Source organism: Aquarana catesbeiana, linkage group LG04 (genome assembly GCF_042186555.1).
Source record: "Aquarana catesbeiana isolate 2022-GZ linkage group LG04, ASM4218655v1, whole genome shotgun sequence".
In the NCBI taxonomy this organism is placed as follows: Eukaryota; Metazoa; Chordata; class Amphibia; order Anura; family Ranidae; genus Aquarana; species Aquarana catesbeiana.
In genome coordinates this window covers 529,512,369-529,537,745 of record NC_133327.1, presented here as the reverse complement: position 1 = coordinate 529,537,745, position 25,377 = coordinate 529,512,369, and the positions used below count along the sequence as shown (strand labels likewise).

General features: G+C 46.5%; 1 protein-coding gene across 3 annotated transcripts in view; it reads left to right on the top strand.

Annotated features, from left to right (window-relative positions):
• RGS17 (regulator of G protein signaling 17) overlaps positions 1–25,377 on the top strand; it is a 319,010-nt gene that overhangs the window by 303 nt on the left and 293,330 nt on the right. The window lies entirely within an intron of this gene.

Genomic DNA, 25,377 nt, shown 5'->3' with positions numbered 1-25,377 from the left:
CCATCACTTCCATATGTAGGAAGTCCATGCAAAGTGCATTGAATGGTGCAGTTGCTGGCAGGCTCTTGTCATGCATGTTGTGATTTGTCATTCATTGTGATGGGGCATGTGCTGTTCCTGCAGCCCCCCTATGTGTAGATGGCATGGCAGTGTGGCATGTGGGGATTGTGCATTTGTGTGGTGCTGCAGTAGCCGGATTTGCTCCTCCAGCATCATCACACCAGCAGCGGCTGGGGACGGATGAGGAGCAGATATTAGCAGCTGCAACAGATAGGGGAGGGAGCCAGAGAGAGCGGCAGAGGGGGGCTCACAATCCCCATCATCAGGAAACATTAGAAAAACGTGAGAACTGGAGGCGGCGGAGGAGGAGAAAGAAAAGCAGAAAAGGGAGGCGTGCGTCCAGAAAAAAAAAAAAAAAAAACAACTTCTACATATGGTACCTATAGATTTCTATTTCTGGGTGCGGTACAGCCCATCATCTTTACCGTCCGCCTCCTGCCAGCCACTAATATTCCAACGTGATAATCAATAATCTGTATACACGCTCACGGTGAATTAAGGTCATTGTCGATTTCCTAGTGTATCATGGGGGGAGGAGAGATGCGTAGTATTTATGTCTTCTGTAATGCATTGCAATTAAACTAGAGGAGCGCCTAATGGATGTGCCCGTCTGTCCTGGAAAATCCCTGTTTGATAATCGTACATGGCCAAGACGACGGGAAAATATTAATAGATGTTTAGGAATTGGAACTGATGGATGGATTCGGGGGCTTCTGTGTATCCACAGCAGGGAAGAATGGGACAGGAAGATGTCTGATGCTTGAAGGCCAGGGAATAAGAAGCATTTATTATATTTACCAGTAAAAATGTGCAAGGTTAGGGATATCGCACAGAATGCCAGAGAAGTGGTCAGGATGTGCAGGAGAGGAGTGTGGTGGGTATGACGGTGGGTAGTTTGTGCAGGAGAGGAGTGTGAAATGGATGATGGCTGGCAGTATGTGCAGGAGGGGAGTGTAGAGGGTATGGCAGTGGGTAGTATGTGCAGGAGGAGTACAGAGGGTATGACAGCAGGCAGTATGTGCAGCAGAGGAGTGCAGAATATATGATAGTGGGCAGTATGTGAAGGAGGAGAGTGTGGAGGGTATGACAGTGCAGACAGCATGTGCAGGAGTTCAGGATATGATAGTGGGCAGTATGTGTAGGAGTGGGGTGTGGAGGGTATGACAGCAGGTAGTTTGTGCAGGAGAGGAGTGTGAAATGGATAATGGCTGGCAGTATGTGCTGGAGAGGAGTGCAGAGGGTTTGACAGGCAGACAGTATGAGCAGGAGAAGAGTGTGGAGGGTATTACACGGGCAGTATGTACAGGAGAGGAGTGTGGAGGGTATTACATGGGCAGTATGTACAGGACAGGAGTGTGGAGGGTATTACATGGGCAGTATGTACAGGACAAGTGTGTGGTGGGTAGGATAGTGGGCAGTATGTGCAGGAGAGGAATGTGAAGGGTATGATGGTTGGTAGCATGTGTAGGAGAGGGGTATGGAGGGCATGCTAATGGGCAATGTGTGCAAGAGAAGAGTGTGGAGGGTATAATAGCAGGCAGTATGTGCAGGAGAGGAGTGTGGAGGGTATGCTAGTGGGCAGTATGTGCAGGAGAGGTGTGTGCAGAGGGTATAATATTGGGCAGTATGTGCAGGGGATTGGTGTGGAGGGTATGATAGTGGGTAGCATGTGCAGGAGAAGAGTGTGAGGGGTATTACACAGCAGTATGTACAGAAGAAGAGTGTGGAGGGTATGATAGTAGGCAGTATGTGCAGAAGAGGAGTGTTGAGGGTATGGTAGTGGGCAGTATGTACAGGAGAGGAGTGTGGAGGGTATGATAGTGAGCAGTATGTGAAGGAGAGGAGTGTGGTTGGTATTACACAGGCAGTATGTGCAGGAGCGGGGTGTGGAGAGTATGATAGTGGGCAGTATGTGCAGGAGAGCAGTGTGGAGGGTATGATAGTGGGCAGTATGTGCAGGAGAGTAGTGTGGAGGGTATGATAGTGGGCAGTATGTGCAGAAAAGGTGTGTGTGCAGAGGGTATAATATTGGGCAGTATGTGCAGGGGATAGGTGTGGAGGGTATGATAGTGGGCAGCATGTGCAGGAGAAGAGTGTGAGGGTTATTTCACAGGCAGTATGTACAGAAGAAGAGTATGGAGGGTATGATAGTAGGCAGTATGTGCAGAAGAGGAGTGTTGAGGGTGTGGTAGTGGGCAGTATGTACAGTAGAGGAGTGTGGAGGGTATGATAGTGGGCAGTATGTGAGGGAGAGGAGGGTGGTTGGTATTACACAGGCAGTATGTGCAGGAGCGGGGTGTGAAGTGTATGATAGTCAACAGTATGTGCAAGAGAGGAGTGTGGAGGATATGATAGAGGACAGTATATGCAGGAGGGGGTGTGAAGGGTATAATAGAGGACAGTATGTGCAGGAGAGGGGTGTGGAGGGTATGATAGTGGGCAATATGTGCAGGAGAGGGATGTGGAGGGTATGAAGATGGGCAGTATGTACAGGAGAGGAGTGTGCAGGATATGATAATGGTCAGTATGTGCAGGAGAGGTGTGTGTGAAGGGTATAATAGTAGGCAGTATGTGCAGGGGGAGGTGTGAAGGGCATTGCACAGGCAGTATGTGCAAGAGAGGGGTGTGGAGGGTTTGATAATGGGCAATATGTGCAGGAGAAGAGGGTGGAGGGTATTAGACAGGCAGTATGTACAGGACAGGAGTGTGGAGGTTATTAGACAGGCAGTATGTACAGATGAAGCGTGTGGAGGGTATTACATGGGCAGTATGTGTACAGGAGAGGAGTGTGTCTGGTATGTTAGTAGGCAGTAAGTACAGGAGAGGAGTGTGGAGGGTATGATAGTGGACAGTATGTGCAGGAGAGGAGTGTGGAGGGTATGATAGTGGGCAGTATGTGCAGGAGAGGGGTGTGGAGGGTATTATAGTCAGCAATATGTGCAGGAGAGGAGTGTGGCAGGTATGATAGAGGGCAGTATGTGCAGGAGAGGGGTGTGGAGAGTATGATAGTTGGCAGTATCTTCAGGAGAGGGGAGTGGAAGGTATGATAAAGGGAAGTATGTGCAGGAGAGGAGTGTTGAGGGTATGGTAGTGGGCAGTATGTACAGGAGAGGAGTGTGGAGGGTATAATAGTAGGCAGTTTGTGTACAAGAGGTGTGTGGAGGATATGCTAGTGGGCAGTATGTGCATGGGAGGAGTGTGGATGGTATTGCACAGGCAGCATGTGCAGGATAAGGGTGTGGAGGCTATGATATTGGGCAATATGTACAGGAGAGGAGTGTGGAGGGTATGATAATGGGCAGTATGTGTAGGAGAAGAGTGTGGTGAGTATTACACAGGCAGTATGTTCAGGAGAGGGATGTGTGCAAGAGAAGAGTGTGGCAGTATGTGCAAGTGAAGAATGTGGAGGTTATGATATGATAGAGGACAGGGTATGATAGAGGGCAGTATGTGCAGGAGAGGGGTGTGGAGGGTATGCTAGTGGGCAGTATGTGCGGGGGTGTTGATGGTATTGCACAGGCAGCATGTGCAGGATAAGGGTGTGGAGGGTATGATAGTGGACAATATGTACAGGAGAAGAGTGCGGAGGGTATTACATGGGCGGTATGTACAGAACAGGAATGTGTACAAGAGAAAAGTATGTGTAAGAGAAGAGTGTGGAGGTTATAATAATGGGCAGTATGTGCAGGAGAGGAGTGTGAAGGTTATGATAGGCAGGCAGTATGTACAGGGTGTGAAAGGGATGATGGCTGTCAATATGCCCCGGAAAGGAATATGGAGGGTATAATGGGCTGGCAATATGTGCGAGTGAGGAGTGTGAAAAGGATCACAGCTGTTAGTATGTACAAGAAATTAGGTGGGCGGTTGGTGTGTGAGCGAAATGTGAAATGGTGGCAGGCAGTATGTGCAGGAGAGGAGTGCGGAGGGTATGACTGAGCAGTAGGTGCAGAAATAAAGTATAGAGGGTATGATGGTGAACAGTATGTGCAAATAAGAAATAAGAAACCCTGTATCTGACTTGCCACAGCTTCTAGTGCACACTATTAGAAGCTCACAGTGTGCAGTGAAATCAGAGTAGCCATTTCAGTACAGGAAAGGAGCCTGTAAAACTGTGTAAGGATGTAGTTCAGCTTGAAGTCAAATGTTTTCTAGTGCTAGACCGGCAGATACATGGATGAAAATTATCCCTTTCATGACTAAGCCTATTTTTGAAATTTGGTGTTTACAAGTTAAAATCCATATTTTTTGCTAGAAAATTACTTAGAACCCCCAAACATTATATATATTTTTTTTAGCAGAGAATCTAGAGAATAAAATGGAGATTGTTGCAATATTTTATATCACACGGTATTTGTGCAGCGGTGTTTTAAACGCAAATTTTTGGAAAAGGGACACTTCCACGAATTTTAAAAAATCCAAACAGTAAAGTTACCCCAATTTTTTGTATAATGTGAAAGATGATGTTACGCCGAGTAAATAGATACCAAACATGTCATGCTTTATAATTGCACGCACACGTGGAATGGCGACAAACTATGGTAGCTATGAATTTCCATAGGTGGCGCTTTAAAAATTTTTTACGGTTACCAGGTTAGAGTTACAGAGGAGGTCTAGGGCTAGAATTATTGCTCTCACTCTGACGATACCTCACATGTGTGATTTGAACACCGTTTACATATGCGGGCGCGACTTCCGTATGCGTTTTCTTCGCTGCGCGAGCTCGCGGGGACGGGGGGCGCTTTAAAAAAATGTTTTTGTTTTTTATTTATTTTTATACTTATAAATTGTGTTTAAAAAAAAAATGTTTTTTTTTTTACTTTTATTGCTGTCACAAGGAATGTAAACATCCCTTGTGACAGTAATAGGTGGTGATAGGTACTCTTTATGGAGGGATCGGGGGTCTAAAAGACCCCCGATCCCTCCTTTGCACTGCAAAGTATTCAGATCGCCGAAAACGGCGATTCTGAATACTGTGTATTTTTTAAAATTCGGCGCCAATGGCAGCCGAGTAAACGGGAAGTGACGTCATGACATCGCTTCCGCGTTTACATTGAGAAGGCTGGAACGAAGCCACCCACAGCTTCGTTCCAGCCCGCCCACAGCTGCCGGAGGCAGCCGATTGGACACCAGGCCTCGGTTGTTATATACGGATAGCCGATCGCCCGCTCGAAATAACGGTACCGGGATGATGCCTGCAGCAGCGGGCATCATCCCGGTATAACCCCCGAAAGCCGGTGTACGCAGATGTACGTACGGTCGGCAGGAAGGGGTTGTAATAGTAAATTCAATGAGGCAGTGTGTATTGCTGTGCAGTAACCAAGCACATTTGTTGTTCATTTGTTTAGAACAGTCAGAAAAATTAAAGATAATTTCTGATTGGTACTGGTTCTGATTTTTGTTTTGTTAAGATAAAAAAAAAAAAAAACAGTGCAAAGAGCTATATGTAATATTAGTCAAACATAACAAATTTTGTTTAAAGCTGAACTTCACCCAAAAGTTCCGCTTTACCATCCCCCCCCCCCCCTTTGCATTTGGCAATTTTTTTTGAGGGGGGAAGCAGATACCTGGTTTAGACACGTACCTGCTCCCCCACTTCTAGTCAGTTCTATGGCGATCAAAACGGAAGTTTGCACCCCCTCACAGGTCCCAAAAAGCTGCGAGACTCAAATACGCAGTGCGGCTCGCGCATGCGCAGTGAGCAGCTGGCTGTGAAGCCTCATGCATTGACAGCTGGCTGCCCACAGTTAATATGCCAGCGCTGGGGACTGAAGCCCGGTGAAGAAACCAGCCGGGTGCTGACAGTACTGGATCCTGGGACAGGTGAATGTTTAAATATTAGAGAGCAGCTACATTTTTTTCTTTTCGAAAAGTGACTAAAGAACCACTTTAAGTTAAAGACTACTTTCACACTGGGGCTTTGGGGGCGTTAAAGCGCCACTATTTTTACCGTGGTTTTTGCGGAGGTTTTCGGCCACTAGCGGGGCACTTTTAACCCCCGCTAGCGGCCAAAAAAGAGTTAAAACCGCTGGTTCGGCGGCGCTGCCCATTGATTGCAATGGGCAGGGGAGCTTTAGGAGCAGTGTATACACCACGCCTACATCACTGCAAAGATGCTGTTTGCAGGACTTTTTTTGGCATCCTGCCAGCGCACCGCTGCAGCGTGAAAGCCCTATGTGATAGACCAACACAAAGTGGCACATAATTGTGAAGTGGAAAGAAAATGATAAATGGTTTTCAATTTTTTTTACAAATATCTGAAAAGTGTGGCGTGCATTTGTATTCAGCCCTCTCTACTGCGATACCCCTAACTAAAATCTAGTGTATCCAATTGCCTTCAGAAGTCACCTAATTAGTAAATAGAATCCATATGTGTGTAATTTAATCTTAGTATAAATACAGCTGTTCTGTGAAGCGCTCTGAGGTTTGTTCGAGAACCTTAGTGAACAAACAGCATCATGAGGGCCAAGGAACACACCAGACAGGTTGGGGATAACTTTGTGGGGAAGTTTAAAGCAGGGTTAAGTTATAAAAAATATCCCAAGCTTTGAACATCTCATGGAACACTGTTCAATTCATCATCCAGAAATGGAAAGAGTATAGCACAACTGCAAACCTACCAAGACATGGCCGTCCACCTAAACTGATAGGCCAGGCAAGGAGAGCATTAATCGGAGAAGTAGCCAAGAAGCCCATGGTAACTCTGGAGAAGCTGCAGAGATCCACAGCTCAGGTGGGAGAATCTGTCCACAGGACAACTATTCCTCGTGCATTCCACAAATCTGGCCTTTGGAAGAGTGGCAAGAAGAAAGACATTGTTGAAAGAAAGCCATAAGATGTCCCATTCGCAGTTTTTGAGAAGCCATGTGGGGGACACAGCAAACATGTGGAAGAAGGTGCTCTGGTCAAATAAGACCAAAATTTAACTTTTAGGCCTAAAAACAAAACACTATGTATGGCGGAAAATTAACACTGCACAACCCCCTGAACACACCATCCCCACCGTTAAACATGGTGGTCGCAGCATCATGTTGGGATGCTTTTCTTCAGCAGGGACAGGGAAGCTGGTCAGAGTTGATGGGAAGATGGATGGAGCCAAATACAGGGCAATCTTAGAAGAAAACCAGTTGGAGTCTGGAAAAGACTTGAGACTGAGGTGGAGGTTCACCTTCCAGCAGGACAACGACCCTAAACATACAACCAGAGCTACAATTGAATGATTTAGATCAAAGCATATTCATGTGTTGGAATAGCCCAGTCAAAGTCCAGACCTAAATCCAATTGAGCTTCTGTGGAAGGACTTGAAAATTGCTGTTCACAGACATTCTCCATCCAATCTGACAGAGCTAAAGCTATTTAGCAAACATAATGTCACTCTCTAGATGTGCAAACATCCCCAAAAAGACTTGCAGCTGTAATAGGAGTGAAAGGTGGTTCTACAAAGTGTTGACTCGGGGGGGCTGAATACAAATGCCTGCCAAACTTTTCAGATTTTTATTTGTAAAAAATTTTGAAAAACATTTATCATTTTCCTTCTACTTCACAATTATGTGCCTCTTTGTCTCTTTGTATTGGTCTATCACATAAAATCCCAATAAAATACATTTACGCTTTTGGTTGTAACATGATAAAATGTGGAAAATTTCAAGGGGTATGAATACTTTTTCAAGGCACTGTACACATCCACTATTTAATGGCCTTTATTTTATTTTCATGAAATAGTTTTGCTGTGTTTTTCTGCCTCCTTTTGTAATGTTTTCCATGAGCTGCCAAACCTCTCCCTTTTCCCCTCACTTCTGCTTGTTTGGAGCATAAAGTGAATGTTAGTTGCGATCATGTGCACTGCTCTATGCACACTAGAACGCCCATAGTCTATAGTTCATTTTGAGATTGAGCAAGAAAGGCTGGCTACTTTCCTACATACATTGAGACTATTGCGAATGGTGGATGATGGTAAACCAACATAGCCACCTTGTAACAGAAGGTTTGTAATATATACTTGTATAGAATTAGTTTAGTGTCTTTTAAAGAATAGTTAGAACAATCACACTGGTTACTTGCCAATTGGTTACTCTATGTTAAAGCGGAGGTCCACCCTAAAATGAAAAATTTCATTAACATTCTACAAAAAAAATATAAAAAAAAATTTGAAAAAAAAAAATTTTACTTACCAGAAATGCCTGTTGCTAGGCAGTCTTCCTAATCTGCCCTATTACTATTACGCGGCGCTGTTCCTTCACTTCTTCCTCTTTGGCGTGCTGCCTCGTTGTCTTCTGGGATATGTGTGTGTCCCAGAAAACCACAGGGCCATTCACAAAGCGCCACGCGCGCCACGCGCGCCACGCGCATGTGCAGTAGGAAACGGGCAGTGAAGTCGCAAGGCTCCACTGCCTGTTTCCCTTAGTTAGGATGGCGGCCTCGGGGGGCCGACATTGCGGGCTCGCTGGACAGGTAAGTGCCCTTATTAAAAGTCAGCAGCTACCGTGTTTGTAGTTACTGACTTTAAAAAAAAAAAAAAAAAGAAAGAAAAAAAACGGCCGGACCTCAATTTGTTAAGTTTAGGTCCCAACAAACTGAGCAACACAAGTCAGATCCATAGTAAGTAAAGGGAAGCCACACATAGATGACCTCTATATATTCTAAATCTATATGTGTTTAATTACATTTGACTGGCTAGATGACATTCCGCCTGTAACCACACACCTTTAACGCGTTTCACCCAGGGCCGGACTGGCCTACCGGGATACCGGGAAATCCCCCGGTGGGCCGGCTGTCTGGCTGCCCCTGGTGCCGCTGTGAGGGCAGCGGCGCCTGAAAGAAACATGGCCGCGGGGCCGCCAGGCTGACATGCAACTGCGCATGCGCTAGCGCTATTCTCGGAAGTGTGTACAGGCTTTCCTGAGCTAGCCGTGCTCGGGAAAGTCCGTACACACTCGGCAATTCTCGGAAATGCGGGAGCATGCGCAGTGACGATGGCGCCGAGCGGCGCCATTTTTAAAAGTACCGCAGTGAGTACTCGTCTGGTGGCCTCTTCCTCCTACTCCCCCTGCAGCCTCTGACCTCCTGCCCCCACGGCAGCCTCTGACCTCCTGCCCCCACGGCAGCCTCTGACCTCCTGCCCCCCCTGCAGCTTCTGACCTCCTGCCCCCCCTGCAGCTTCTGACCTCCTGCCCCCCCCTGCAGCCTCTGACCTCCTGCCCCCCCTGCAGCCTCTGACCTCCTGCCCCCCCCTGCAGCCTCTGACCTCCTGCCCCCCCCCTGCAGCCTCTGACCTCCTGCCCCCCCCTGCAGCCTCTGACCTCCTGCCCCCCCTGCAGCCTCTGACCTCCTGCCCCCCCCTGCAGCCTCTGACCTCCTGCACCCCCCCTGCAGCCTCTGACCTCCTGCACCCCCCCTGCAGCCTCTGATCTCCTGCACCCCCCCTGCAGCCTCTGACCTCCTGCACCCCCCCTGCAGCCTCTGACCTCCTGCCCCTCCCCTGCAGCCTCTGACCTCCTGCCCCCCCCTGCAGCCTCTGACCTCCTGCCCCCCCCCTGCAGCCTCTGACCTCCTGCCCCCCCCTGCAGCCTCTGACCTCCTGCCCCCCCTGCAGCCTCTGACCTCCTGCCCCCCCCTGCAGCCTCTGACCTCCTGCACCCCCCCTGCAGCCTCTGACCTCCTGCACCCCCCCTGCAGCCTCTGATCTCCTGCACCCCCCCTGCAGCCTCTGACCTCCTGCCCCCCCCTGCAGCCTCTGACCTCCTGCCCCCCCCTGCAGCCTCTGACCTCCTGCCCCCCCTGCAGCCTCTGACCTCCTGCACCCCCCCTGCAGCCTCTGACCTCCTGCACCCCCCCTGCAGCCTCTGACCTCCTGCAGCCTCTGACCTCCTGCCCCCCCCGCAGCCTCTGACCTGTCTCCCCCCTGCAGCCTCTGACCTCCTGCCCCCCCCCTGCAGCCTCTGACCTCCTGCCCCCCCCCTGCAGCCTCTGACCTCCTGCCCCCCCCTGCAGCCTCTGACCTCCTGCACCCCCCCTGCAGCCTCTGACCTCCTGCACCCCCCCTGCAGCCTCTGACCTCCTGCAGCCTCTGACCTCCTGCCCCCCCCCGCAGCCTCTGACCTGTCTCCCCCCTGCAGCCTCTGACCTCCTGCCCCCCCCCTGCAGCCTCTGACCTCCTGCCCCCCCCCTGCAGCCTCTGACCTCCTGCCCCCCCTGCAGCCTCTGACCTCCTGCCCCCCCCCTGCAGCCTCTGACCTCCTGCCCCCCCCTGCAGCCTCTGACCTCCTGCCCCCCCCTGCAGCCTCTGACCTCCTGCCCCCCCCTGCAGCCTCTGACCTCCTGCCCCCCCCCTGCAGCCTCCCCCTGCAGCCTCTGACCTCCTGTCTCCCCCCTGCAGCCTCTGACCTCCTGCCCCCCCTGCAGCCTCTGACCTCCTGCCCCCCCTGCAGCCTCTGACCTCCTGCCCCCCCCCTGCAGCCTCTGACCTCCTGCCCCCCCCCTGCAGCCTCTGACCTCCTGCCCCCCCCTGCAGCCTCTGACCTCCTGCCCCCCCCTGCAGCCTCTGACCTCCTGCCCCCCCCTGCAGCCTCTGACCTCCTGCCCCCCCCCTGCAGCCTCTGACCTCCTGCCCCCCCCTGCAGCCTCTGACCTCCTGCCCCCCCCTGCAGCCTCTGACCTCCTGCCCCCCCCTGCAGCCTCTGACCTCCTGCCCCCCCCTGCAGCCTCTGACCTCCTGCCCCCCCCTGCAGCCTCTGACCTCCTGCCCCCCCTGCAGCCTCTGACCTCCTGCCCCCCCCTGCAGCCTCTGACCTCCTGCCCCCCCCCTGCAGCCTCTGACCTCCTGCCCCCCCCCTGCAGCCTCTGACCTCCTGCCCCCCCCCTGCAGCCTCTGACCTCCTGCCCTTCCCCTGCAGCCTCTGACCTCCTGCCCCTCCCCTGCAGCCTCTGACCTCCTGCCCCTCCCCTGCAGCCTCTGACCTCCTGCCCCTCCCCTGCAGCCTCTGACCTCCTGTCCCCCCCCGCAGCCTCTGACCTCCTGTCCCCCCCCGCAGCCTCTGACCTCCTGTCCCCCCCCCGCAGCCTCTGACCTCCTGTACCCCCCCGCAGCCTCTGACCTCCTGTACCCCCCGCAGCCTCTGACCTCCTGTCCCCCTCGGCAGCCTCTGACCTCCTGTCCCCCCCGGCAGCCTCTGACCTCCCCTGTACCATCGGCAGCCTCTGACCTCCCCTGTACCATCGGCAGCCTCTGACCTCCCCTGTACCATCGGCAGCCTCTGACCTCCCCTGTACCATCGGCAGCCTCTGACCTCCCCTGTACCATCGGCAGCCTCTGACCATCTCTTGTCTTATATCACGTCTGCAGTCTGGAGTGGAGTCAACAGTGGGAGTGCTGCAGGGATGAGGGTCATGGGAGAAGTCAGACATGTATGGACTGTGGAGAGGAAACTATGGGATAAAACCAGAGCCACCGAGCTGGAGCCGACTGACTGAGCCCTGTAAGGTGCACCTGAGAGGAGGTCAGTGACAGCGCCGCCAGGCCTACCTGGGGGGGGGGGTCAATACAATATTGTAAGGGGGCACTGATATATAGGTTTCCCCCTTATATCAGTAAACCCCCTTACTTTAGTGTTTTCTTTCTGCGGAAGGTACTCTCTGGTCACCAGAGTCCTCCCCACATTCCCAGAGTTCCCCTTTACATCATAGTCTGCAGGATTCCACCTTACAGTGCAAGGGGGAACTCTGATGTAAAGGGGAATGCAGTGGACTCTGATATAAGTGGGGTCTCTGGTCACCAATGCCCCCCTTTTATATCAGAGTTCCTGCTTAGATCATGATCTGCAATGTTCCCCTTTATATCAGAGTTCCCTTGCACTGGAGGAACTCTGTGTTGGGTTATATTAATCTGACTTTCATGTAAATGGAGAAATATGGTTTTTGACTTTTGTTTAACTTAACACATTGCTAATAGCAGTTTATAGCTTAAATATTGATATTTGCACTGAAAACTGCCATTTACGGCGCCTTTTTTTTGCAGTGTCAATAAAAAATGTGCCAGTAAATGCCATGATTTTTGCCTTGAAAAAAATTGCTGCTGTTTGTAAAAGCCATGTCTCTCTTATCTATATATAATACACTCTTCAAATGTGCTTTAAAATGCATGGTTTTCCCTTTTGTGAACAAGAAAATAATGATGTTATGCGATTGGGCTGGTATAAAAATACTATGGGGCTGGTATGAAATTATTTCCAGGGCTGGTTTTTATTCCCAGTCCGGCCCTGGTTTCACCCTGATGGGCTTTGTGACAGACCTAGCCTGGAAAGAGACTTTTGGAGGGGACTGTATGCTAGCCTCTTGCCGATCGATCGGGGGCCCTTGCATTTGGGGGAACGGTGCTCTTTGTGAGCTCTATGAATGGGGACCCTTGAGGTGGTATTACTGTGGATTCGGGTCCTGGTCCCCCAGGACACACAGACTCTGGGGACCCTGGATTTGCCATATTGGAATAGTGGCTGATTCATAATGCTGGGACAGATACTGTTAGGAGATGCTGATGTAAATTCCAACACCTGTCTGTCTATTGTCTGCTAAAATGTGTATTGTAAATAAGTCTACTATGGGATCTAAGTGTCATTAGATCCCCATTGTTATTTGTGTTAATTAACTCTGCTATTGTGTGAAGAAGAGTCTATGTTGATTGTGATAATGTTGATTGGATTTTCTGAACTACAAGACGGCCAGTCTGGCCTAATGGTCATGTCTGAGTCATCTAGGCTGTCTAAAGGGATTAGTTAATTAGCTCATGTTAATTAGGTTAATTAGGTTACAGCTGTATTGTTAGAGTAATATGAGCAGGAGGTCTGCACCTCCACTTTTAGTGTATAAAAGCCTGTATTTTGCAATAAAATAGATTCCTGTTTGAACTTACATACAGCCTGCCTGGTGTTTGTTCTGAGCTATTACAACTGGACTAGAACGGCACAGAGCTGTAGTTCTAGTCCCGGAGCATTGGATGACCGAACCATCAGACGTTGCAATCTGATTCAATAGCTGCAGAGGAGTGTCGGGAGAGTGGAACCGAGCGAGCAAAGGGGCCTCGTTACATTGGTTGGCAGCCGTGGGATTTGCTCTCCAGTTACTGGGACACTCCAAACCAGCCTGCAGGAGAGCCACACTGAAAGACTTACTTGAGAGCCGTGGAGGGAATGGTGGGATCGTGCTTCCTTGCCGTGAACACATCCAAACCATCACCTGGATCCAAGGTAGCAGGATAGCAGGAGAGGAGAAATACCCGCCATCATGGATGAGGAATTCAGAAGGAGGTTGCGAGAGGAGATACAGCACAGAGGACCAGTATTAGAGCAGGTCCTGCTAGGATGGTTTGATTCTATCCGCTGTGAACTCTGGAAGGAAGCGCTAGCCCGTGAGCAGCGACACCAGGGAAAAGTTCTCCCCTCCATCCATGTGAGGTACTGGTCGCAGTATGAAGTGCGAATGCTGTTTTTGGGGGAACAGCCGAACCAGGAGTGGACAGCCGAGTTAAGCAGGCTGATCCGGGCAGAAATGCGGTTGGACGAGAGCTACAGAGCCCTCCAGTGGTATGTAGCCCAAGTGTGCCCATGGACAGCGGATGACAGCCCCACGGAAGGCTTTGACTACGATGGCCTGGGATTGTTATACTGGAGGCTGTCCAGGGACCCTGACTTTGGAAGTGATCGGGAGTGGCGTTTGGAGGAAATAATGGAGCACAGAGAGCGGAGACTGAATGTCTCAGAAGTGCACTGGGCACTGGAAGATTTGAAGTTTCTGGCCGTTCAGGAATGGGAGTTGGAGATCGCCTACAAACAGCTGTTAGACTCTGCTCAGCAGCAGGGTGGTGCTCCCTTTGCCTGGGACTATCATGAAATACCAGTTGACAACTCTGAAATCCTGGCTGAAGAGTGGCAGAGTAACGGTGTGCTTTGCCAACCTGCACCCGCAGCTATGGAGGGGGAGGTCTTATGGCGGATGCAGCAAGTGCTGACTGACCTTGATGAACCTGTTTCTGCATTGGATGATCTTGGATGGAGGAATGTGCCTGTCCAGCAGAATGCCAGAGAATCGGCAGTGGAAAATCTGAAGATTGCCGTTCCCAAACCTGAAGTGCTGACAACAGGGCAGAGCTAACCTCTTCCCAGCACTGATAGCATCTTCTGGGTTCCATGGAGAGGAGATGGTGAACCTTTATCTCCAGACACCAGTTGCAGAGACAGGGGATTTGATAGACTTTTCTGCTGAGGAAGAACAACCTGGTGAGCCTCCAGCAGAAGAAGAGCTGTTATTAGGGCCAAACTTCACTGTGCTCTGCCCAGCACTGATAGCATCTTCTGGGTTCCAGGGACAGGAGATGGTGAACCTTTATCCCCAGACACCAGTTGCAGAGACAGGGGATTTGATAGACTTTTCTGCTGAGGAAGAACAACCTGGTGAGCCTCCAGCAGAAGAGGAGCTGTTATTAGGGCCAAACTTCACTATGCTCTGCCTAGCACCAACAGAAGTATCTGTGAAGTCACAAGGAACTTCCCCAGCTGAAGTGCTGGCAACCGGACAGAGGGTCCAAGATCTCTGCCCTACACCTGCGGCGGTTCCGGAGGCTCAGGGTGAGAAGGAGGTGGTCACTTCCCAGCAGCAGATCAGGATACAGGGGGAGAAGGGAGAGGAGGTGTTTGTCGTCCCTCCCCAACAGTTAGCCAGAGCAGATGGTGTGGGGTTTCCAGCAGAAGGGCTGGCAACAGGGCCGAGTACTGCTGGACTCTGCCCTCAACTAACAGAGGATGGATGTCCTGTGAAGGTAGATGGGACTTCAGTCTCCACCTGTATACCTCAGGGATGCTGGGCAGTCGGCCCAGATCCCCAACAGCATGACGGAGTGAGCCCAGACACCCTGTCTTCTCTCCAGGGGCAGAAAGGACTCCAGGGAGAAGGGCCAGTCCAGGCCTCTCCCCAGCAGCAGATATGTTCTCTGAGAGAGGCAGAGGTTGGCTGGGTGAGTAATGCTTTGTTTGGAACAATTTGTTTGGGGTACTGTGTGGGTACAGGCATTAGAGGACTGGAATTACTGACTAACTTCTGAGTTAGGGAGCACCCACCACTATAATGACAGCATCTGTTTGCGGCTCTCTGCACAGCCGGCAATTACCCGCGCACACAAAGTTCGTCCAGCAGCGATCACTGCAGGTAATGGCTAAAGTTGCGAATAACTGTACCTAGCCTCTGAAACCCGCATCAAAAACTGTCTCTACGGTATGGCTGCAATTAACAATTATTTTCATAATCGATTAGTTGGCCAATTATTGTTTCGATTTAATTGGTTAATAACCTTAAAAAAAGTGTGGTGTATAATTTAGTTAGTATGTAAAGTTTAAAAAAAAGGCAATTCATTTTTAAATATCTCTATGCAGTGGTAAATATAAATAACCAACTATATGGTTAGGGAGTAAAATCTCTAATCCACTCTCAGAATAACAGACAGAAGAGATATACTGTATATACTATTAGGGTTGAAGCTGGTAAATATCATCAGACTCAGAGATCAAATTTTTTTACTCAAAGAAAAAAAAAGTTAAAGAATTGTTTGCAGATTTTCAAACAGAACTGTAATTTATTATATGCTGGCCATACAAACACAATGTCTTTCTTAAAAAAAAAAGTAATTTTAAAAACATTCATTCAATTTTCTAATCGTTAGTGGGGTCAAATCGACATTTGTTTTCAACCACAGTGACGGAAAAATAAAATTTAGAAATAGAAAACTTCTTGGTTAAAGGAATTTTTAGACAGTGTATGTAGTTTTCGTTCAGAAATTACATTCATTTTAAAACAGAATGTTAAAAGCAAGTGAAATTTTCAAACAACATTCTTCCATTCAGCGAATGTACAAAGATTTTTCGTATAAATATTCTCGTCTGAATCGATCCGTGTGGCCAGCATAAGGCACGGTACACACCTATGCAGTTTGCTTTTGATCTGTTTCTGCAGTCCTTTTTGCTGTGTGTTTTGAATTTTGCAAACGTGATTTTGCTTCGATTTGTGATTTTTCATATTTTAATGCTTTTTTTGTTGGCCAATTTGTTGGACAGATAAAAAAAGACACAAATTGCTGCAAAAAAAACACACTACGTGCTTTCTGTAGCTTCTCCATTAAAGTATATTGAACCAAAAAAGCATTGTTTTGTGTTGAAAAAAGTCCTTGACACTTTCCAAATATGCAGCGGCTGAAAAAAAACGCATAGATGTGAACGTGTCCCAAAGGAAACCATGTTAAATGAACTGTAGCGTGTTTCTGCAAAAAGCACCAAAAAACACATAGATGTGAACCAGGTCTAAGACATTTAGTACAATAATGGGGTTAAAAAAACTAAAATTAACCCTTTATAGTACAAAAAGAGCAAATCGCTACTGTAAGGGGTTCCTTTTTTGTTACTGTGGAACAGTGAAAGTAATATTTACAGTAGATTATTTGCTCTTTTTGTACGATAAAGTGCTCATTTTATTTTTTTTAACCCCATTATGTTACTGACCGATTAATCGATTATGAAAATAGTAATCAATTAATTTCATAATCGATTAGTTGTTGGTTAATTGATTAGTTAATTCGGCCCTATTCTACAGTTTGCACAGGCCTTAATCACCAGTGTGAATGTAGCCTTATGCCGCGTACACACGAGCGGACTTTTCGACCGGACTGGACAATTCGACAATTCATCGGACCTGCAGCGGACTTTTTCAGTTGAAAATCTGACGGACTTTAGATTGGAAACATGTTTCAAATCTTTACGTCGGAACTCCGCCGGACCTAGTTCCTATCGAAAAGTCCGCTCGTCTGTATGCTAGTCCGACGGACGAAAACCGACGCTAGGGCAGCTATTGTCTACTGGCTATCAACTTACTTATTTTAGTCCAGCTGTACGTCATCGCGTACGAATCCATTAGACTTTGGTGTGATCGTGTGTAGGCAAGTCCGTTTGTTTGGAAAATCCGTCGGAAGTCCGCCGAAAGTCCGTCGGATAGACCGTCCGACCAGTCCGGTTGAAAAGTCCGCTCGTGTGTACGTGGCAATGCTCTGAGGATGGGTATATTTTGAAATTAAATTTGGAATTGAACTTTTTGAAAAGTGTACACCATAATATTTTTAAGGATTATTTGAGTTATGCCCCACTAGACCCTGACCCTAGGCAATTCTGCTCTTACACACTTCAGATCTCACACCTTTCATATTCAGAGCATTTTTTACATTTCAGCTATGCCATGGGTTTGTTGATTCTATGATAACTTTATCATTACTTAAAGTACTAAGGGCAAAACTGTTTTACTGTTATCTACACCAGGAGCTACACCTCCTGGTGTAGATGTACACAAGGCCGGGGATATGGTGACAACAGACATACCTGTGTGCCTGGTGAGGAGTGCTGATAACTAGAGAACTCCATCTGCTGTGGACGCAGCTCCATCCAGTCTGAATAGCCCTTTTGGGTACTTTATCACCGCATATATGCCGAGCATGAGAGTGCAAGGCATTATTTTTTGGTGAGTGCGGCTCCATATGAGTGGATCACAATCACAGCCGGTGTGGTGAAGGAGTTGTCTTTGACACAGGAAGATTTATGTTTGTCACTTTTTGATATCCACCTTTGAGCACGGACTTTATTTTAGTATTTCATTTTTAACATTGCATGAACTATCTGCAGTTGTTTTGACCTTTTATGTATATTTTTTCTTTTGTCACTAAGAAGAAATGTTTATATATATTTTGTATTTTTTATTTATTCAAGGATTATGATCACACAATATTGAGTTGTTTTGGTGGAGATATAGCACTTACCACGGTCACTTAGTATATGGCTGTTTGGTACAGCTATAGTATTTTCAATTATCATTGTCTTTTGCATCACTGGTTATAAATTATTAGTACTTTATTCACCATTATCTGATTTTTATGGTGTTTACAGCGCCACTATTTTATTTATTTAGAATACGTTTTCATGTTGTGAATGATAATTGTCACAGTTAGCTGCTTTCACACTGGGGCGGGCGTTGGCGGTAAAACGCAAGTTAGTTTTAGCGGCACTTTACCATAGTTTTAGTGGCGCTATGTGGACGCTAGCAGGACACTTTTAACCCCCGCTAGCGGCTGAATAAAGGGTTAAATGCGCCCATGTAGCACCACTGCCGAAGTGCTTTGCAGGCACTTCGGCAGAGCTGCCCATTCATTTCAATGTGGAGGAGCGATGTTTACACCGCTCCTCCACCACCCCAAAGATGCTACTTGCAGGACTTTTTATAACGTCCTGCCAGCACAGCGCCCCAGTGTGAAAGCACTCTGGTTTTCACACTGGGACTGCAGGGGAGGCATTTTTCAGGCGCTTTACAGGCGCTATTTTTAGCCCAAAAGCGCCTGAAAAACGCCTTCAGTGTGAAAGGGGTCTAATATTTTCAATCAAACTGTAAGACCATCATATGGCTGGTGTCATAACTGATCACATGCAGAAACATGCCAACTGCAGATCAGAAGCTTAGATGACAGCTTCCTTGGTTGTAAAGGAGAAGAGGGGTTTGTTCCATTACAAGCAACAAAACATTTCACAGCCCACTTACCAGCTAGCCTGTAAAAAAAACAAATACAGCTTGTCAAATCGCATGTCAAATTGGCGGCAATTGCCGGCAATGGCACCGTCCTAATAGGTGCGACGCTGCATTTGCGGCGCCGCACCTATTTAAAAAGAAGTTTCTATACTACTTCTCTACTGCAATTTCGGGGTGTGATTTCCGTTGACATCTGTGCAGAAACCCACACAGGTGTCTGTGAAATCGCCACCAAAATCAGGACTGACATGCGGGAGTGAAATTGTGTGAGTTCAGCTGAACTCGCATGGCTTCATTCCCGCAGCTCAGTGTAAACCTGGGCTCAGGGCTAGTTTACACTTGCTTCAAAACATGGCTTCGGACAAGCTTTGTTAAAGCTCTCTGAACACCAGTCAAAGCCCCTGTCACTAAAATTGCCACGATTTCAGGGAATGCCTGTATATACGTGAGGTCTATGGACCTCAACTCGCATCAAAGTCGGACCAAAGTAGTACAGGGACTACTTTGAAGTCAGTGTGACTTGAAGTCGCACATATATGAATGGTACTCATTGGAAATAATTGGGTATGACTTGTCATGCAACTTTGCAGTCCCAAGTCGCAGGACAAGTCGCACAAGTGTGAAAGGGGCCTTACAGTCCTGTTTACACCTTGCTTTTGCTTGGAGCTTTGATGAGGCTTTGGTGGGGTTTTAATGAGGCTTTGATGGAGCTTTGATAGGGCTTCGATGAGGCTTCAGTGGGGCTTCAGCCAAGCTTTTGCCATAGACTTCTATGGAAGCTTTGAAGACACTTTGAAGCACCACTAAAGCTACATGGGGTATAATTTTTGAAGCGAAGCCGAAGCAAAGCAAAAGCAAGGTGTAAACAGGACTGTAAGCTAACTATTTTATTTAGTGTCAGGGGGTTTGACTAGCATTCAGAGATCTTTAACAAAGCCTGTTCAAAGCCTTGTTTTGAAGCAAGTGTAAACACTAGCCATTAATGTGTGTTGAAGCCGAAGCAAGTGTAAATGAGCCCTAAGAACATACCTACAGAACCTGGTTTTTAACTCGTGGAATGCTTGTAAGCCCTATCTAGCACGTTTGCAAAAATATGAGAAAGTCACGATACCTCTTCAAGGCTCCACTGTATAATTAGTCCTAACTCTAGAGTCTCCATGCTGGAGCAGATATAGCAGTGGATAAATTAAGGGCAGGTTTGCCCGGAGGGGGCCCATTCCCTCCCCAAAGGCGCAGTAGCACATTAGATGCTCAGCAAAAGCACAATGACAGCTGAATGAATCCCATGCATCCCCAGGCACAATGCAGCCGAAAAGCTATGCAGGGTTATCATATCATGAACCAGAGAGGTTGCAATTAAGCAATAACAGCAATGCTACATCATAACTCTGCAGTAGTTTTGTGAGTTTCAGTTTGCACAGGAGCAGAAAGATCTTCTTGTGAGTACATAAAACATGTTATGGCTGCCAAAATTACAGCTGGGAATAGCTGGTAAATGTGGTTGGAAGAGGTGGAGAGGCAAAGCCAATGTCCATAACTGGTTAATGCAGAGGTGATTTCTTTAGAAGTGGTCATATATGTAATAAAATTGCTAGAATCTAGCACATAGTACAGTGCAGGTCTTTAACCGCTTCCCATCCCTAGGACATACCCGTACATCATTATCAAAATTTGCAGCCAGCGATAGGCTTTACTGTAAAAGTGATCTGAGTGGATCTACATGCCCCCCCTGGGAGGGGCCCCTCACCCTTACCGCAAGCTGCCATCACTACACTCAGTCAGGATGGCTGTAGACAGAGAAGAGGGAACGTTCATTCCTTCCCCTTCTTTACGACTAATGAAGAAGCTGGAAGGGACATGTATTACATCACTTCTAGTTTTTGGTTGTTTGTTTACTAGCCACTTCTGGCTAGGCTAGCATCTGAACTGATCTCGGTTTGATCAGATGCTTTTAAAGGCATAGGAGAGATCTGGGGTCTAATAGACTCCAGATCTCTCAATAAAGAGTGCTGTCACTGCCTATGCTACAACAAGGGATGAACAAAGGTTAAAGAAACAGTGTAAAAAAAGTATATTTCATAATATAAAAAGTTTTAAATAATAAAAAAAAATGAAGTGCCCCCATCCCCTTGTGTTTACGATCAAATGTGAATGCACACGTAGGACTTCCATGCATATGTAAATGGTGATTGCATCACACATTCAAGCTATCGCAGTGAACGTCGAAGTGAGAGCAATAATTCTAGCACCAGAGCTCACCTTTAACTCTAAACTGGTAGCCTGTAAAGGCTTTTAAAGCATTGTCTATGGAGATTTTTAGGTACCATAGTTTGTCAGCATTTGACAGACATGCAAAATTTTTATCTTAACGTGTTTAGTATCTGTTTACTTGGCGCAGCATCGTTTTGACCAATATGGCGGGTACTATATTGAGTTTGTGTGCACTAAAATGCATTTATGTGTATCTTTCTCTGATAATTTAGGTTTAATAAATGGCTGTGCAAATATCATGCAATATTAACATTTGCAACAACCACTATTTTATTCCAGAGGGCCTCTGTTTTCAGAAAATATTATGTTTGGCGTTCTAAGTAAGTTTCTAGCAAAAAAATTCTGATTTTAATATGTATGAGAGAAATGTACAAATTGGCCTGGACTGGAAGTGGTTAAAGCAGAACTTCACCTGAAAACCGAAATTCTGTTTTTCTTCCTCTTCCCCTGCTCCTCTACCATATTTGGAGAAGTTTTTCTTTGAGGAAGGTGGGGGAGCGGATACTTAGTTTTGAAAGGTACCCACTCACACCCCAGCCCCCCCATAACCTCTTGGGACACATCACAGGTCCCAGGAGGCTACGGGACCATTCAGATACCTCAGCACAGCTCATGCGGACCAGTGAAGAACCGGCCCAGGTGGGGACAGCTCTGGATCGCTGGACAGGTAAGTGTCTGCTTAATAAACTTTTAAGTGATGCATACCAGTTGTAGGCTCAAGGATTTTTTTAATACTGTTCTGACCAGTTTGGATTCGTCCGATTACTGGTTACTGAAGTCTGTTGATGTCCTGCCCCGTTCAGAGCTGAGAATAGCAGAATTGTAGCCATAAATGTGTGTTTCTGCCAGCGTTTCCACAAACGTGCAAAAAATTTGCTAAAATGTGTTACGTGCTTGTGGTGCCAATTTTTTCTTAATGGCAGCCCAAAAGGGGGTAGCAGTAATGCAAAACAAAACGTGTGTCGCTAAACACACTTGGCTCAGTGCCAACATTTGGTACTTGGGCAGGCCATTTAAGTCAATGGGCTGTCGTGCCAAAAATGCACTAGAATGCGCATCACAAAATGTGACATGTCATTACACTCAGTGATCCTAGCCTTATGGACCTTCTTTATTCTTCCACAGTATTTCTTTTAAAGTGGTGTATTAGAAAACTTGTTTCTATCAAAGAGGCCATCATATGAGAAATTTGTTTATTTATGACTAAGCATTAAAAGTTAAATTCAGTCTTTTATAATTATTCTGATTACCAATGTCGTCAATATAAATGAAGATAAATCAAACATTTTGAGTTGTCACCAGAACAGACATTTTACAATAAGGACACTTGTTCCAATAACAACTATCTAAGAGTAGAATTCCCTCACACTGGAAATCGATCCTCTCACTTCCTGTTGAGTCTACAGGAAAGGAATTGAAAGTAAATCTAACTGATGAGACACAAATAAAAAAAAGAAAAAAGAAAAACCTCATGGCAGTTTTAACCCTCCCCTACTCTGTCCAAAATAAAAAAGAGCTTTGCCTTTAGATATACTTTAGATATACTTTAACTACTTGCCAACCAGCCACCGCAGTTTTACTGTGGCAGAATGGCACGGCTAGGCAAAACAACGTTATGTTATGTCGCGTCGCCTGTGGCCACTAGGGGCGCATGTGCGCCCGCTTCTCTCCCCCGGAGCCGATGCAAGTGCCCGGCGGTCACCATCACTGCTGGGCTCCCGTGATCGCTGCTGACACACCGAGAACCGGGATCTGTGTGTGTAAACACAGTTTCCCGTTCTCTGAGGGGAGAAGAGACTGATCATCTGTTCATACAGAATATGAACAGCGATCTGTCATCTCCCCTACACAGTCCCCTCCCCACTCCAGTTAGAACAAACACTAGGGAACACAATAAACCCCTTAATCGCCCCTAGTGTTAACCCCTTCCCTGCCAGTGACATTTTTACAGTAATCAATGCATTTTTATAGCACTGATCGCTGTATAAATGCCAATGGTCCCAAAAATGTGTCAGAAGTGTCCGATATGTCCGCCATAATGCCGCAGTCCCGATAAAAAAATGTAGATCGCCCCCATTACTACTAAAAAAAAAAAAATAATAAAAATGCCATAAAACTATCCCCTATTTTGTAGACGCTATAACTTTTGCGCAAACCAATCAATATACGCTTATTGAGATTTTTTTTTACCAAAAATATATAGAAGAATACATATCGGCCTAAACTGAGGAAAAAAAACGTTTTTTATATATATTTTAGGGGGATATTTATTATAGCAGAAAAGTAAAAAATATTGCGTTTTTTTTCAAAACGCCGTCAAACGGACATCAATTTTGTTTGGGTGCAATGTCGCACGACCGCGCAATTGTCAGTTAAAGCGACGCAGTGCCATATCGCAAAAAGTGCTCTGGTCAGGAAGGGGGTAAAATCTTCTGGGCTGAAGCGGTTAAGGAACAAAGAGTAGTTTTAACAGTTTGTTGTGATGAGTAAATGAAGAAAGGCTGAACAAATTAAAAGGCTTGAAGAAAATGCTGCTACAGGCTCCCTCCTGTGCTGCTTACTTGCTGCTTAGGCATTTAAGCTGGCCATTGATGGATCGAATCTCAGCCGCTTCAGCAGGAATCGGCTGAATTTCAATCCATCTATGGGCAGGCTGGTTGTACTGAAGTCCATCCAATGATGGACTTCAGTACAACCAGTCTATCCATTTTTTTTTGTTTGATCACTTCTGGTGGCTACAGCTGCTGGCAGTGATCATTGTATGTTGACGGCTGGGAAACTTTCCGCTGTCATAATACAATAGTTCTATGGAAGGGATTCCCCCATCAACACTGACTGCATTGAAGTCAGAAACCCATGGTTGAAGGAAAGAAAATTGCTTAATGCATAGACTGCCTAAGTTACATTAGGCAGTCTCTGCATTAAGTTGTCTTTGCTAAAGCGTAGGTTTACCTAGTCTGAACACTGATTCTTCTTTTTACCAGAGATCACATAAACAAATGAGGAGGCTTTTGGTCACATAACAGGCAGAAAAGAGAGGACACAGCAGCATCTTCTTTATTCAATTTAATATTTCAGCTGTTTGGTTACCAGCTAACACAATACACAATTTTCACTTAACTCCAAAAGTTGCCACTTGGCCATTCCTTCCACCACAGTAGTTAAGACCCAGCACTGACTTTCTAGGTAAAGTTGAAATTTGCATAATAGCACTCTCTGGGTCCTGAAGGACAAAACAGACACGTAGACACTTAGAGCTACTTAGAACTACCTGATAATGGATACCAGAGTCACCAAGACAGACAGTAATGGGAGATCCAAAATTATATTCCCAGAGTTGTTACTGGAACAAGGAGAAATCTATCATTCTGCCAGTGCCGACCCCTGCTCCTACTATGACAGATGTCTAGAACTGGCAATATACTAGTAGATTTTTGAACAAACATTCGTACAAATATTCATCTGAACATTCTTAAGAAAATTCTTTGTACCTTTCAGTGACTGGAGGAATGTCATTCGAGAGCACTTCAAAATTTCATTTGCTTTTAACATTCGAAATTGGAATGAATTTAATTGCCCAAATGAAAATCACATTTACTATTAGAAATTTGTTAGTTAGAGAAAAGTTTTTCATCTGGCTCCTTCAAATTTTCTTCCTCACCCCGGTCTAAAACAAATGGCGATTTGACCCCACTAACCATTAGAAAATTGAAGAAGTATTCTTAAAACTGAAAATACAACTGGACCATAGCCAGCTTAAGAAAGGATTTCTCTTTACTTTGAAGAGATTTAACCCTGCTCCCAGGTGCATGTTTGGGGCAGATAGTGAAATGAGACAGAAAATGAGACAAACAGCAAAAAATAAATTGACCAGTTTTTTTAACCCCTCCCTACTTTATTCACACAAAAAAGAAAAATTGGTCATATATACACTTTAAATCTTGATGCCCTATGAATCACTTTTCTAGAAGTGTTTTTGAGACATGCTTTGTTCAATACCTGATCAAAAGGTAGGACTGGAATCAAAATGTCTTTTTGGTACCTTATTGGTACCTTAAACCTGTTCCTTTGTTGAAGGAAAGGGTTTGGGCCTAGTTCTTACAAAGAATACTGTTACAGTACACTTCTGTACATGGGTCTTGCTTTCGCGTTTTAGAACACCTCACAGCTGATTGTCATCTAATGTAAATAGCCAATGTTATGTAAAGCAAAAAGTCAATAAGCAGTTAAAGAACATAGTGTATATGGTAGGTGTTTTACCTGCTAAATTGGGGGTGTCATACTCATACTCTGTCATACTTTTTTTCACAGGCTGCATTAGCAGTATGGTTGCCCTCAATCGGCCAGTTTTACCTGTAAGACTATGTATCTATTATTTTATTATTTAGGACTGCATTATGTACAGACTGCAGAGTTCAGGAGGATTTAGGGGTGTGGAAGCACTGAGTGCAG